The sequence below is a fragment of the Scyliorhinus torazame genome, chromosome 2, assembly GCF_047496885.1.
Source record: "Scyliorhinus torazame isolate Kashiwa2021f chromosome 2, sScyTor2.1, whole genome shotgun sequence".
In the NCBI taxonomy this organism is placed as follows: domain Eukaryota; kingdom Metazoa; phylum Chordata; class Chondrichthyes; order Carcharhiniformes; family Scyliorhinidae; genus Scyliorhinus; species Scyliorhinus torazame.
In genome coordinates this window covers 198,296,016-198,310,281 of record NC_092708.1, presented here as the reverse complement: position 1 = coordinate 198,310,281, position 14,266 = coordinate 198,296,016, and the positions used below count along the sequence as shown (strand labels likewise).

Sequence of the window (14,266 nt, the reverse complement as noted above, 5' to 3'; positions counted from 1 at the left end):
ACCCCTTGTGTGCATACACCTACAGAGATCACCACATCTCCCCTTTTTAATGTGCTACAGGTTTTCTGTATGGTGTAACGAAAACTAAACAAACATAATGAATTAAGTCAACTGGGAACAGATAAAACAAGTAATGCTGTGTACACAATGGGATGGTATTAATGACTGTACAAAGTTAATCAACGTTTAAAAAGTCCAATTCTAGCAAAAAACGTTGTGAGTCCAGACTGTCTGCGTTTGATCAGGTGGGTTGATCCTTTCGCCTGTCGTTGAGGTGGCAGTGTTGATGTCGCCATGTCTTTGTGACCGTCAGTGTTTGTGTGTGTCCATGAGGACATCATGAGACATCGGAATGGTCGAAGTAAGTTGACGTTAGTAGTGGACTAGCCCCCTTGCAGTGTTGACCCCGTATGTCATCTTTTTTGCAAGCTGGGTTGGGTGATTGCTGTGGCGCAGACACAAAATCACGAGATCTGTTGTTGTTGTAGTGGTTTTGTTCACTGCTTTGATCAATAGTGGGTAGACGTTTAATGTCTGCTGCTGGATGTTCATACAAGGCAGATAGACCGTCATAGTCTTCCTCGTTCACGGCTGTCGCTCCGGCAGTGTCGCTTGTGGCCATTCTGGAGCCTGCCAACGAGCTCGCTATCGAGGCTGGTATCACTCCCTCAGTGGTCTGTGCTCTCAGCGTGGCGTCGCCTTCTGCTAGGATATATTGATGTGTTGGGTGTTCTGGATCACAAACAGGTCACCAACACTGGAAGTGGTGCAACTCTATTTTATTATAAGGTTAACTATATTAACATACTTGAACTGTGGGTAAATGCAATACCAGCTTTAACTGTTGACCCTTGCCTAGTCCTAACCAGGTGATGCACTCAGCACATGGCGAATGTCTGTGTTGCAGGCTGTGAGCTCTGTGCTCCGAGCTGGCTGCTACTAGAATGAGCGGGAACTCTCCTGTCCCCTGTCTTTATAGTGCTTGTGCTCTCACTGGTGATTGGCTGTTGTGTTGTGTATGCTGATTGGTCCCATTGCATGTCAATCAGTGTGTGTGTGTGTGTTTGCACCATACAAAAAAGCACGAAAAGACAAAACTCAGGAGAGGTTACAATTGTCCCCATCCCACAAAATATGACACAGTGTATGGAAAGACTCAGTAAACCAAGGTCCACCACACTAAGAAAACAAAAAGGGACGGTCAATAGAGAATTAAAGGTGCTATATTTAAATGCGCGCAGTGTATGGAACAAGGTAGATGAGCTTGTGGCCCAGATTGTGACTGGCAGGTATGATGTGGTAGGCATCACAGAGACATGGTTGCAGGGGGTTCAGGACTGGCATTTAAACATCCAGGGATTCACAACCTATCGAAAAGACAGGGAGGTGGGCAGAGGGGGCGGGGTTGCCTTGTTAATTAGGAATGAAATTAAATCAATAGCACTAAATGACATAGGGTCAGATAATGTGGAGTCAGTGTGGGTAGAGTTGAGGAATCACAAAGGCAAAAAAACCATAATGGGAGTTATGTACAGGCCTCCTAACAGTGGTCAGGACCGGGGCACAACATGCACCACAAAATAGAAAGTGCATGTCAGAAAGGCAAGGTCACAGTGATCATGGGGGACTTCAATATGCAGGTGGACTGGGTAAATAATGCTGCCAGTGGACCCAAGGAAAGGGAATTCATTGAATGTTTACAGGAGGGCTTTTTGGAACAGCTTGTGATGGAGCCCACGAGGGAACAGGCCATTCTGGACTTAGTGTTATGTAATGAGCCAGACTTCTTTAAAGATCTTAAAGTAAGGGAACGCTTAGGAGGCAGTGATCATAATATGATAGAATTCAATCTCCAATTTGAAAGAAAGAAGGTAGAATCAGATGTAAAGGTGTTACAGTTAAATAAAGGTAACTACAGGGGCATGAGGGAGGAACTGACGAAAGTCGACTGGGAGCAGAGCCTAGTGGGAAAGACAGTAGAACAGCAATGGCAGGAGTTTCTGGGAGTAATTGAGGACACAGTACAGAGGTTCATCCCAAAGAAAAGAAAGGTTATCAGAGGGGGGATTAGGCAGCCATGGCTGACAAAGGAAGTTAGGGAATGCATCAAAGCAAAAGAGAAAGCCTATAATGTGGCAAAGAGTAGTGGGAAGTCAGAAGATTGGGAAGGCTACAAAAACAAACAAGAGGATAACAAAGAGAGAAATAAGGAAAGAGAGGATCAACTATGAAGGTAGGTTAGCCAGTAACATTAGGAATGATAGTAAAAGTTTCTTTAAATACATTAAAAACAAACGGGAGGCAAAAGTAGACATTGGGCCGCTCCAAAATGACGCTGGTAATCTAGTGATGGGAGACAAGGAAATAGCTGAGGAAGTAAATAAGTACTTTGCGTCAGTCTTCATAGTAGAAGACATGAGTAATATCCCAACAATTCAGGTGAGTCAGGGGGCAGAGTTGAATATGGTAGCCATCACAAAGGAGAAAGTGCTAGAGAAACTAAGAGGCCTAAAAATTGATAAATCTCCGGGCCCAGATGGGCTACATCCTCGAGTTCTAAAGGAGATAGCTGAAGAAATAGTAGAGGCGTTAGTTATGATCTTTCAAAAGTCACTGGAGTCAGGGAAAGTCCCAGAGGATTGGAAAATCGCTGTTGTAACCCTCCTGTTCAAGAAGGGAACAAGGAAAAAGATGGAAAATTATAGGCCAATTAGCCTAACCTCGGTTGTTGGCAAGATTCTAGAATCCATTGTTAAGGATGAGATTTCTAAATTCTTGGAAATGCAGGGTCGGATTAGGACAAGTCAGCATGGATTTAGTAAGGGGAGGTCGTGCCTGACAAACCTGTTAGAGTTCTTTGAAGAGATAACAAATAGGTTAGGCCAAGGAGAGCCAATGGATGTTATTTATCTTGACTTCCAAAAGGCCTTTGATAAGGTGCCTCACGGGAGACTGCTGAGTAAAATAAGGACCCATGGTATTCGAGGCAAGATACTAACATGGATTGACGATTGGCTGTCAGGCAGAAGGCAGAGAGTTGGGATAAAAGGTTTTTTTTCGGAATGGCAACCGGTGACGCAGGGTTCAGTTTTGGGGCCACAGCTGTTCTCTTTATATATTAACGATCTAGATGACGGGACTGGGGGCATTCTGGCTAAGTTTGCCGATGATACAAAGATAGGTGGAGGCGCAGGTCGTATGGAGGAGGTGGGGAGGCTGCAAAAGATTTAGACAGTTTAGGAGAGTGGTCCAAGAAATGGCTGATGAAATTCAACGTGGGCAAGTGCGAGGTCTTGCACTTTGGAAAAAAGAATAGATGCATGGACTATTTTCTAAACGGTGACAAAATTCATAATGCTGAAGTGCAAAGGGACTTGGGAGTCCTAGTCCAGGATTCTCTAAAGGTAAACTTGCAGGTTGAGTCCGTAATTAAAAAAGCAAATGCAATGTTGTCATCTTTCTCAAGAGGCTTGGAATATAAAAGCAGGGATGTACTTCTGAAGCTTTATAAAGCATTAGTTAGGCGCATTTCGAATACTGTGAGCAATTTTGGGCCCCACACCTCAGGAAGGACATACTGGCACTGGAACGGGTCCAGCGGAGATTCACACGGATGATCCCAGGAATGGTAGGCCTAACATACGATGAACATCTGAGGATCCTGGGATTATATTCATTGGAGTTTAGGAGGTTGAGGGGAGATCTAATAGAAACTTACAAGATAATGAATGGCTTAGATAGGGTGGACGTAGGGAAGTTGTTTCCATTAGCAGGGGAGACTAGGACCCGGGGGCACAGCCTTAGAATAAAAGAGAGTCACTTTAGAACAGAGATGAGGAGAAATTTCTTCAGCCAGAGTGTGGTGGGTCTGTGGAATTCATTGCCACAGAGGGCGGTGGAGGCCGGGACGTTGAGTGTCTTTAAGACAGAAGTTGATTTCTTGATTTCTCGAGGAATTAAGGGCTATGGAGAGAGAGCGGGTAAATGGAGTTGAAATCAGCCATGATTGAATGGTGGAGTGGACTCGATGGGCCGAATGGCCTTACTTCCGCTCCTATGTCTTATGGTCTTATGGTCTTATAATATACTGGTGTATATTATGACATATATGACATGTGGTTGTCATCCATTTTGTCGCCGAGCTGCCATGTCGTCATGGTACTGGATTCTCCCACCATGAGACTCGTATGGGATTTGGCACCCATGTTGCTGCTGCAATGACCATCAGATCCGGAGAACTGATCCATGGCTGAGTGGCATTCGTCAGCGAGCAAATCATCGCTTCTTGTCAAGGATGTGTCACGGTGCTCTATTTGTCCAATGAGGAACTCATCCCCTGCGTAATCATCGTCAATGAACAAATCTTTTGCTGTGGATTTGTCATTGTGTTCTTCTCTTTTGGTGTTGCAAACAGTATGTTTCAGTGTGCTGCGGCAGTGATCTTTAACTGTAAGTGGAGGCTCGAGCTTCATTCTGTCGCTGGGGAAAATAATTTTTTGTTTTGAGACTTTAAACCCCTTTTTGTTCACTTTCGGGCATTTTGGATGAGGCGTGGTGATGTAAGGTTCCTCCGTTACCGTAACCGTGTCCACACCGTAGGAGTCATCATAGGCAAGGTCATCATTTTCGGACAGGTAATCACTGAATATTGGTTGGCGGTCCATATAGGCCACGTTCCGAACGTCGCAGGATCTTAGTTGTTGTCCTGTGGAAGTCATCTGTAGCACAGCTCGACATTTGAAGGCATAGTGGTTGTACTTTCCACACCTCAGGCACTGTTTGCCATAAGCTGGACATTGCCCTTTTAAGTGGGCATGTCCGCAGTTATGACACATCATGACGCCGTCCTGGCACGCTCGCGCATGCGCAGTAGTGTTCTCAGCCGGTTCCAGTCTCCGTGCGAACTGCGCATGTGTGTGGGCCACTTTGAGATTCGTGCGAGCGGGATTGCCGGTGGAGGAGCGCCTTCAAGAAGCCTGGGCCACCATTTTGACTGCTCCAACCTCATGGTGGAGGCCTTGGTCCCGGTAAGTAAACTGTTGATATTGTGCTTCAGTGATTTCATGAGCAGAACATAGTTGTGTAGCCATTTCAAGATCAAGATTTTTGTGCTTAAGGAGAGATTTTCTGAGTCCCTCATGTTGCTGATTTTCTCCTTGGTTCAAGTGCTCTGTTTTATTACCTTTGCTCTCGAGTTGCCAGGTATCTTTATGATACCGCCATGAGGTTCAAGTCCGAGTAATGATCAATAATCCAATACACCGATTAGTAAGATTTAAATCAAAGCACATTTATTAAACACAGTAATCGCTACTCATGCACAAATTCTACGTCTAAGCTACTTCTACAACTAACAGGCCTATACTTAACTTTGAACTGGCCCACCAGGTCAGGGGAACAAATGGCCTTTCGTTCAGGTTCTGAGCCTGCAGGATTCGAAGTTGGTACGGATTGGTAGCTAGGAGCGCCTATCTCGTAGCAAGCGTTGAATTAAGACTCACGATTTCGATGATCACTGGAGTCACTGCACTGGTCACAGTCAATGTTGGTTCCTTTTGCTGGGTGACCCGGGCAGGAAGAAGAGAGCGGTGAAGAGAGAGCGATTTGAACTTGGGGCTCAACTCTTATAGTCCCCAGGGCTTTGTCCCAATCGCTTGGTTCAATTTTCTCCAATACTGGAGCGGTTCCCTGATCGATGGGCGGTCTTGAGGTGCTCGTTCACCTCCTTTGTTTTGGCTCCTGCTGGCGCCGAGGTGTCTGGCTTTGCTTTGTGTGTCAAAATGTTACTTATTGTTCACGGGGATTGCTCATCAGTATGCAGATGGCTGTTTACTTTGTTATGCTGATGGTCGCTGGTATCGATGTTGTCTGGTTTTTGCAGAGGTAAATACACAGCAAACCAGCAGCTGCTGTTTTTTGTCTTGTTGGCTGACTTTCCCATCAGCCTTTGCCGTTCGCCATTTTAAATCGGGAGTTGGCCAATTTAGGTGGCTACATTCCCTCCTTGTGATCCTAACGCGAAGCATGAAGGATCACATAACTATGTTGCTTTCCATTCCCTGACCTGGGGGGGCACTTCTTTTATGGCCTCTACACTGACAATAACTATGCAAAAAATTTTAACTGACAATTCTAAGGGCGCTATGTCAAACAGGGACATGCATTACAAAACAAAAAAAATGGGAACCTCTAACTATTCTTAATACACTACACTCACTTAAACATTTCATCACTCTAACTTCCTCAACCATACAAACAAAATCATAGCAGTTTATACACATTTTTCCTGGCTTGGCAGTCAAGCTCAGGATCGTACAATTTGCTCATGAACAGTTCTTTACATTTCTTTATTTACAATAAAACCGCAAATGAATGCTCTTTATTATAGATCGCGGGGGTCGGGGGTCTGGTCATATCCAAAAATAGGGGATCTGATCCTATATACAAGGGTTCGAGCGCGGTAGGCTCTCCTTCTCCATTTCCTTAGACGCATAGTCTGCACGATGCAGCAGAATATCGCCAATACCAGTAATGTTTCTATTACATATGACAGAGAGTACCAGGTTATAAACCCTGCACACCAAGATGGTGTGGTGTCGCTGGTGACTGGGCTCTGGGTACTGTGGGGAAGTGAAACATTAACGGCTGGGGGGGGTTGAAGTCATGGGGTTTGCGTTCACTCGCAACCAAATGTCCATAAAGATAAGCCATCCGGAGGATGTCCTCATGGTGCTTCTTTTCTTTTCTTTTCTTCTCCGGTCCTGGAGCTTCTGGAGTTCTGTGGAAACAAACATAGTGTCTGTTACTATCTTGGTTTAACATCTCGTATGATAGTCTGTCTGTCCCTTAGTGCCAATTACACCCTTTATAATTGGTCACTATGTGTGACTCCCTCATTTTCTTTTCAAAAACTGAATTTTAGGACAAGACACACTTCCAAACAATGAACCAGTGCGAGCCGTCTCGCAGACTGCGGAATTTACCATCCAAATGTTTCAGGATGTAAATAGCATGTGGTTGGCAACCTAAGGGTTACCTGAAACAAAACAAAACTTTTTGAACTAAAATTTCCAAAATGAGGTGCGTATGGGCCGCGACGGGTAAGAGTTGGATGGAGTCCCCGGGTAGGACGGCTACCAATGCCGTGTCTCCCCTACACGAGCGTAGTTGACCAGAGGGGGGTTCCCAGGCAGGGGGGGTCCCAAGCCGTTTCTCCACTGCCTGAGCAACCGACAAGAACGGGCAAGAAATGCAGTCATCGTGGTGGGGCTGCCCTAGTGCCGTAGAACGGGCGTCTGGTACCTGAGCAAGACTCTGCAGACAAGCTAGTTCCGCTGAACTAGTGTCTGGCAATAGTGAGTCTCTGTGGGCATGTCCTCAGAGGTTTCGGCCGAAAAGGCGTGGGGCCGTGAAAATTTTTTTTTCTGACAAACAACATTTAACAAACTTACAAACAACATAAAGCACGCAGCAGGTTCCATGAGAAAGGACAACACTTCTCCCAAGCGGTTCCTTTTAAATATCATCTGGACACCTCAGTTCTCGGTTGCGAACAGGGTTTCAAAGGGGTTCTCGGTTTGGGAGTCAGACCCAAGGTCGTCATCTTCTCCCGGGTGCCAAACTCTTGAGTGTATCAGGGCTGAAAGGGCTGCATGATGTGAGGTGGGGTCGCTCTCGTCGTTGCGGACGAGTCGGAACGAGTTATCTCGGTGCCAATAGTTGGTGTCTAGCTGTGTGGGGACGGAATCAGGGTCGTCAGTGTAGTTCGGTGGTCGGTGGTGGGGTTTGTTCAGGAAAGTGATCATGAAGGGATCACCCAAATCGTAGTCGGATTCGCTGGGTGTGGGTGCTGTTGCATGGGGATAGTAGGGAGGCGTGCTGTGGCTATCGTCCGAGTCACAGTCGCTGTCTCTGCTGCTGCAGTCTGTGGGCGTTTCGGGGCGGAGTGTATATTTCGGGGGTGGAGTCGAGGTCGAGTCCGTGGCTGGGCTGCACGTGTTGGGGGATGGTAGGGTTACGTTGGCTGTGGGCGGGGCGTGATGTGCTGCGTCGAGCATGACGTGGTGTGAGTGGTTAGACTGTGTTCCATATGCCTTCAGCTGGTTGATATGGAACCACGCAGTCTTACCGTTGGGATACTTTATTTTATATACGGAAGGGCTTACTTTGTCCGCAATGGAGTACGGACCCGAGTATTTTGGTGACAGGAATATGCTGGGGTTATATACGGAGAGCATGATTTGCTGTCCTATACTGTACTCAGTCGCATGCACGGTCTTGTCGAAACAAGCCTTGCTCTGTTTCTTCCTGGTGCCCAATTTTACTGCGGCTGCTAGCTGAGCCGTTTTAACATTTTCAACTCATTGCTCCACTGCTTTCTCGTGTGTGAGGGCCGTCACTTCGGGGCTGGTCAATTCTAAACCTAACAAATATTCTGTGCCTTTCATGGGACGTCCGGTCATGAGAGTGTGTGGGGTGTAACCTGTGGAAATAGAAATTGTATTACGCAAAAACATCAGCGCAAAGGGGAGGACTGAGTCCCAAGTGGTGTTGTTTTGCTGGACCATTTTTCTGAGGGTGGATTTTGGGGTCCGATTCATGCGCTCCACGATACCACTCGACTGTGGGTGGTATGCTATGTGGAATTTTTGGGTGATGCCAAATATCGTGAGGACGTTCCGCATGATACGTCCCGTAAAATGGGAACCTTGGTCTGATTCAATGCTGCGGGGGAGTCCCCATCTTGTGGTTTTTGCAGTGTTTGCGCGGGCTGGGAATGCTTCCACCCATTTCGTAAATGTGTCAATTACCACAAGTACATATTTATAGCTATTCCTGCAAGGGGGCAATGGTCCTATAAAATCAATCTGGAGGTTAGTCCAGGGGCCATTAACAGGTCGGGTGTGGCTGAGTTGAGCCTTTTTGGCATATCTGTCCGGATTATTCTGGGCACAGATGAGACAATTCTCGATGTAATGGTTTACATCTTCCTTTAAATTCGGCCACCAACAAAGCTGCTTGGGATGGGTTGTAGTGGGATTGATTCCCTGATGCCCATGACCGTCATGGAACAAACAAATCAGTTGATTCCTGTCCTGTTCAGGAACCACATAAAGGGTTTTTTTTGTCTTGTTGGCTGACTTTCCCATCAGCCTTTGCCGTTCGCCATTTTAAATCGGGAGTTGACCAATTTAGATGGCTACACTCATCAGAAATGCCACTGACAATCTGGTCTCTGATCAGGGAGTCACGGAGGGTCTCATAATTACAGGATTGGGCCAGCAGCTTTAAGTCAGTGAGAAAGCTCGTGAACTTGAAGCGTTCAAATGTTTCATTCACCTCCGATTTGCAGTGGGTTTAAAAATTTTTTATAATTGTGTCCCACTTATTCTTGTCCCCTTTGGCATAGGCAAATGAGTTATATATCTCCATAGCCATTTTCCCTGCCGCAGCCAAGTGGTATGCAATTATTTTTTTAATTTCCAGAAACAAATTAAATTGTTGCAGGAAAATCTTCCAATTATACTGGAGATTACCAGAGGTTCTGAGGTGTCCTGGAAGTGATTCCATCTTACCGGTTTGTGCCCAAGAGATCCGAGTGTAGAAATGCCTTCCTTGGCCGAATATCTTATCCAAGTTTTTTTTCTTTTTTTTGTTTTCTCTTGTCTGTCGAACCTAAGCTAGCTAGTTTCTATTTTCGTTGTTAAGGCCATCACACTCCGTAGTACCATGTAGTGTTACCTGCGTGGTCGATAACACGTGTTACTCAATCCTTGGCTGATGGTGAGGTCCTCTGAATCTTGTTGAAGAAGACTTGAACTCGTCCAGTAACAACAAAGGTTTATTGAGTAACTATAACTATTAATGCGTGAGTTCTTTACCTTGACATGGGAACTAGGAATTGGATAACAAGATTTAACAATTGTAACTAAATGTAACTCCACTAACTATCTATGTGATTCTGATGTTTCCCTGTTCACAACACACCCGAGAGAGACAGAGACCCCGTGTGGCTGCCCTTTATACTCTGTTGGTCCAGCCTTCTGATGATCATGTGGTGCTGCTATCCAACCATTAACCCCTTGTGTGCAAGCACCTACAGGGATCACACAGCCGGTGTCCCTGGGAAGTGCCTCAATTTACACTGAGCCAGACTTTTATGTCCCCATCTGGGAGGGGGCAGGAGGGAGTCATTTAAAATTAAGAGAGATGATGGTGGGTGACATGCCTGTTATCGACTTGCCTCCGGTAGTGTTGAGGTCCCATTGGTTCATTAATGGCTCCTTAATAACCACCTCTCGCTGTCGCTGGTATTTGTGGGCTCTGACAGGGGATCGTGATGTCTTTCCTCATCAGGCCTTGTGGAGAGTCCCACCATTGGACAGGCCCGCATAGTAGAACCCACCTAATCCCCTTGCCTGAGCCTATCTGACAGGCCTGGCAAGCTCACCCTACTCACCTCCCTACTGCTCCTCCAACAATGCTCCCAGTGGTGTTGATTGGTTGGCAATTCTTGGGGATGGGACATCCTGCGGGACAGAAGTCAGGATCTCAGGACAGCTAATCACCTGAGCCAGCTAAAATCAATGTTGCGGCTTCTGTGGCCCACTCCAGACATTCCAGACAGTCAGGACATCCACGTTGAATCCCGACTTTGGAATGCAGAGAATTTAAACACACTCTGTACATTCATCCTTGCTGTATCCTTTGCATGCTGTACTAGGGAGCTTTGGACAACAGGTCTGTTTCAATGCAATTCTGGTTGAGTTCACAGCTAACACGACTTCTAGGACAGCACGGTGGCTAGCACTGCTGCCTCACAGCAGTAGGTTCAATTCCGGCCTTGGGTGTCTGTCTGCGTGGAGTTTGCATGCTCTCCCCGTATCTGCGTGCGCTTCCTCCGGTTTCCTCCCACAGTCCAAAGATGTGCAGGTTAGGTGGGTTGGACATGCTAACCTGCCCCTTAGTGTTCAGGGATATGCAGGTTAGCTTTGCCGTTATGGGGATAGAGTGGGGTGGGCGGGGGACTGGGCTTTGGTAGAGTGCTTTTTCGGAGTGCCGGTGGAGACTCAATGGGCCGAATGGTCTCCTTCAACACTGTAGGGATTCTATGATCGACCCTTCACAATTCTGAAAGAGATTATTTTATGCAGAACTACTATGGGGTAATAATGGTAACTAAAAGAGGTCCTAGTTATTAAGAGAAAGGGAGATTCTAAAGTTTACATTTCTGTAAAATTATGAAAGCACGTTCTTGTATCTGCTCATGCTGGTTCATTGTTCTTTGATGTTGAAAAATTGATGTGCAGTTTCACAAAATTAACTCTGTGGTTATTACGAGAACAGAATAGTTTCAGAAGTAATTGGGTCTCGCTCTTGGTCGTACAAAATGACACAGATGTATCCCCAAGTGACATTGATTTAGGTAGGGGGCATAGGTTTAAGATCAGTGGGGCAAAGAATTGAGGAGATGTGCGAGGCAGGTTTTTTACACAGAGGGTGGTGAGTGCCTGGAACGCGCTGCCAGGGGAGGTTGTGGAAGCAGATACATTAACGGTGTTCAAAAGGCACCTTGACAAATACATGGGTACAATGGGTATAGAGAGATACGGCACAAGGAAGTGCTGAGGGTTTTGGCCAAGGGTGGTATCATGACCGGTACAGGCCTGGAGGGCCGAAGGGCCTGTTTCTGTGCCGTAATGTTCCTTGTTCATTGCATAAAGGTCCTTCCTGTTTGTTCCCTGCTTATTCCCTTATTTCCCCTTACTTTTATTTTTGCCGCTACATTTTTGATTCATGGATGATTAATGGACATGTGATTTGTAAGTGGCTTGTGCCTTTAATGCGAGCAGAGAATTTCAGTAGCAGGAGAGATCCGTGATGACTCGGTTTGACTGATTTGGCTGGTGCCAATGAATTGACCTAAGAGGTGGTGCTCTGCCTGGTAACAGGTGGTGATTGGATCCGTTCCCACTGAGAGGTTTGCCAGAGTCACGAGGCTGGTTTTGTTTTCAGTTTGGGTTCTGACATCACAGAGACAAGAGCTGAATATAAACCTCTCCAGAAAGCTGCTAAAAGTGGTGAATACGGACTGCTGGTGACGGGGATATGCTGAGTCGTCACACATCAGGTGGCTCTCCTCCTACGAACCCGAAACTAGGCTCTTTTACCCAATATAGTCAGCTAAAACAGGACCAAAAAAGTATCCACTCACCCTAACTAATAATAGTACAAAAAAGGATTCTGAACAACAGCTTCTCCAGAGGCCGCAATGAGATGAAAAACGGGAAAAGCCAGTGGCCGAGTCGGTAGACGCACGAGGCGATGGAGTGCCAGCAACACCAGAATGAGAAGGACCAGCAAATCGCACACTGAGCCCCCCCCCTCACCAGGGGGCAGATGGAGGATGTTCCTCTCCAGGGAGCGGTGTGAACATAGGGAGGAGACGAAGATTGATATCCAGGCTGCGGTCAGGGTGGTGGTCACGGACCCTCTGGCAACCATGCAGGGGGCGCTGGAAAAGGCAGAGAGGCAACTGGAAGTCCAGGGGAACACCATAAAAGAATTAGAAAAAGAATTAGATCGCTGCCCTGGAGACAGCAATTGGTTACGATGCAAGGGAGCCTGAAGGGGAAGATAGAGGACCAGGAGAACCGGTCACGGCGCCAAAACGTAAGAATAGTTAGCCTGCCAGAAGGGATTGAAGGTAGAGACCCTACGGACTGTGTGACCCAGATGCTGGGAAATCTGGTGGGGAGGGACGGCTTCTTCAACACACCAGAAATAGTCAGAGCCCAACGGTCGCTCCACCTAAAACCCAAAGTTGGAGAGCAGCCGGGGGCGATAATCGACAAAATGCACCGGTACCAAGATCGGGAAAGAATCCTGCACTGGTCAAGGCAGACAAAAACTTGCAACTGGGAAGGTCACCAGGTCAGGATCTACGAGGACATTGGAGCTGTCCTGGCCAAGCGGCGGCAGAGTTCAACAGGGCAAAGGCAGTCATGTACAAAAACAAGGTAAATTTTGGGATTCTGCACCTGGCCAAACTCTGGGTCACATTCCAGGGCAGGGAGCACTTCTTCACGGCCCCTGCGGACGCAGACAAAATTGTCCTGGAGAACGGGCTGGAGAAACAGCAGCAGGGACAGCGGTGAAAAGATCACCCAAAGATACTTTATTTAATCAACCCGGAAAAGACTTTGCGTGAGACTGCATTGCTTCGCTTTGAGTACGGGAACTAAAGTGTTGGAAGGAAGGGGCAAGGGCAGCAGAGCGCAGGACAGGGTGAGGAGAATGGCAGGAAGGGAAAACAGACTACTCCGGGAGGGGGACCACTACACTAGCGAGAAGGCTAGCTCCAGGAGGCATGAGCGGGAGGGGGATCGCAGCGCATGTCCCGAATGGGAGAGAGTGCCTTGAAACGGTGGGAATGGGGTGGGGGCGGGGGGGGGGGGGGTCGTCCTCAACAGGCGACAGCCAGAGGTGGAAACAGGGGGAAGGGAGCACTGGGGTGGGGGGGATAGTAACAGGATGGAGGGGAAGAGGGTAAGGGGCCGGAATCATAGGGGAAATATGTGCAGACGTGTAGTAAGGGCGTTAGGCTGGCTACAACAGGCCACACGTGGCGATTTGGAACACAAGGGCACCGCAAGCAACCACTTTGGAGGGTCCCTAAACAAAGAGGAACCCCGGAGCGCAGGAGCCCACCTCATGGTGAGAACAGTGACTGTGGCCATATTGGATAGCCCCCCAACAAAGGGAAACCCCCTGAGTGCAGGAGTGCATCCACCAAGTAAGTATGGTTGATTCTGTAGGAGTGGGGGGGGGGCAGAAACCTCCCCTCAGGATAGTCACCTGGAATGTCAGGGGACTTAACTGCCCAGAAAAAGATCCAGAGTCTTCGCCCACCTGAAAAGTATGAGGGCCAACATAGTCTTCCTCCAAGAGACGCACCTGAGGGAGAAGGACCGACTGCGAGCAAGGAAGGGCTGGGTGGGACAGACCTACCATTACTGCTACGGGACAAGGGCCAGGGGGCTAGCCATATGGTTAAAGAAGAGGACAATGTTTACCACGGTGAGGACGGTTATGGACCCAGAGGGACGGTACGTCATGGTCAGCTGTGTCCTGGACGATGTAATGTTCTTGTCGGATGGCCTGATTTATATTACAAAACACTTGTAGCTAAAGCTATAAACGATTTATTAACATTAACTGTGGGTCAAATATATACAAACTAAAGATGAATAATAGTATGTCCATG

The 14,266-nt window shown here is 47.3% G+C and overlaps 1 protein-coding gene across 4 annotated transcripts in view; it reads right to left on the bottom strand.

The window, feature by feature from the left end:
• Positions 1–14,266, bottom strand: part of LOC140394997 (uncharacterized) — a 403,426-nt gene that overhangs the window by 283,840 nt on the left and 105,320 nt on the right. The gene's annotated exons all lie outside the window — the stretch shown is intronic.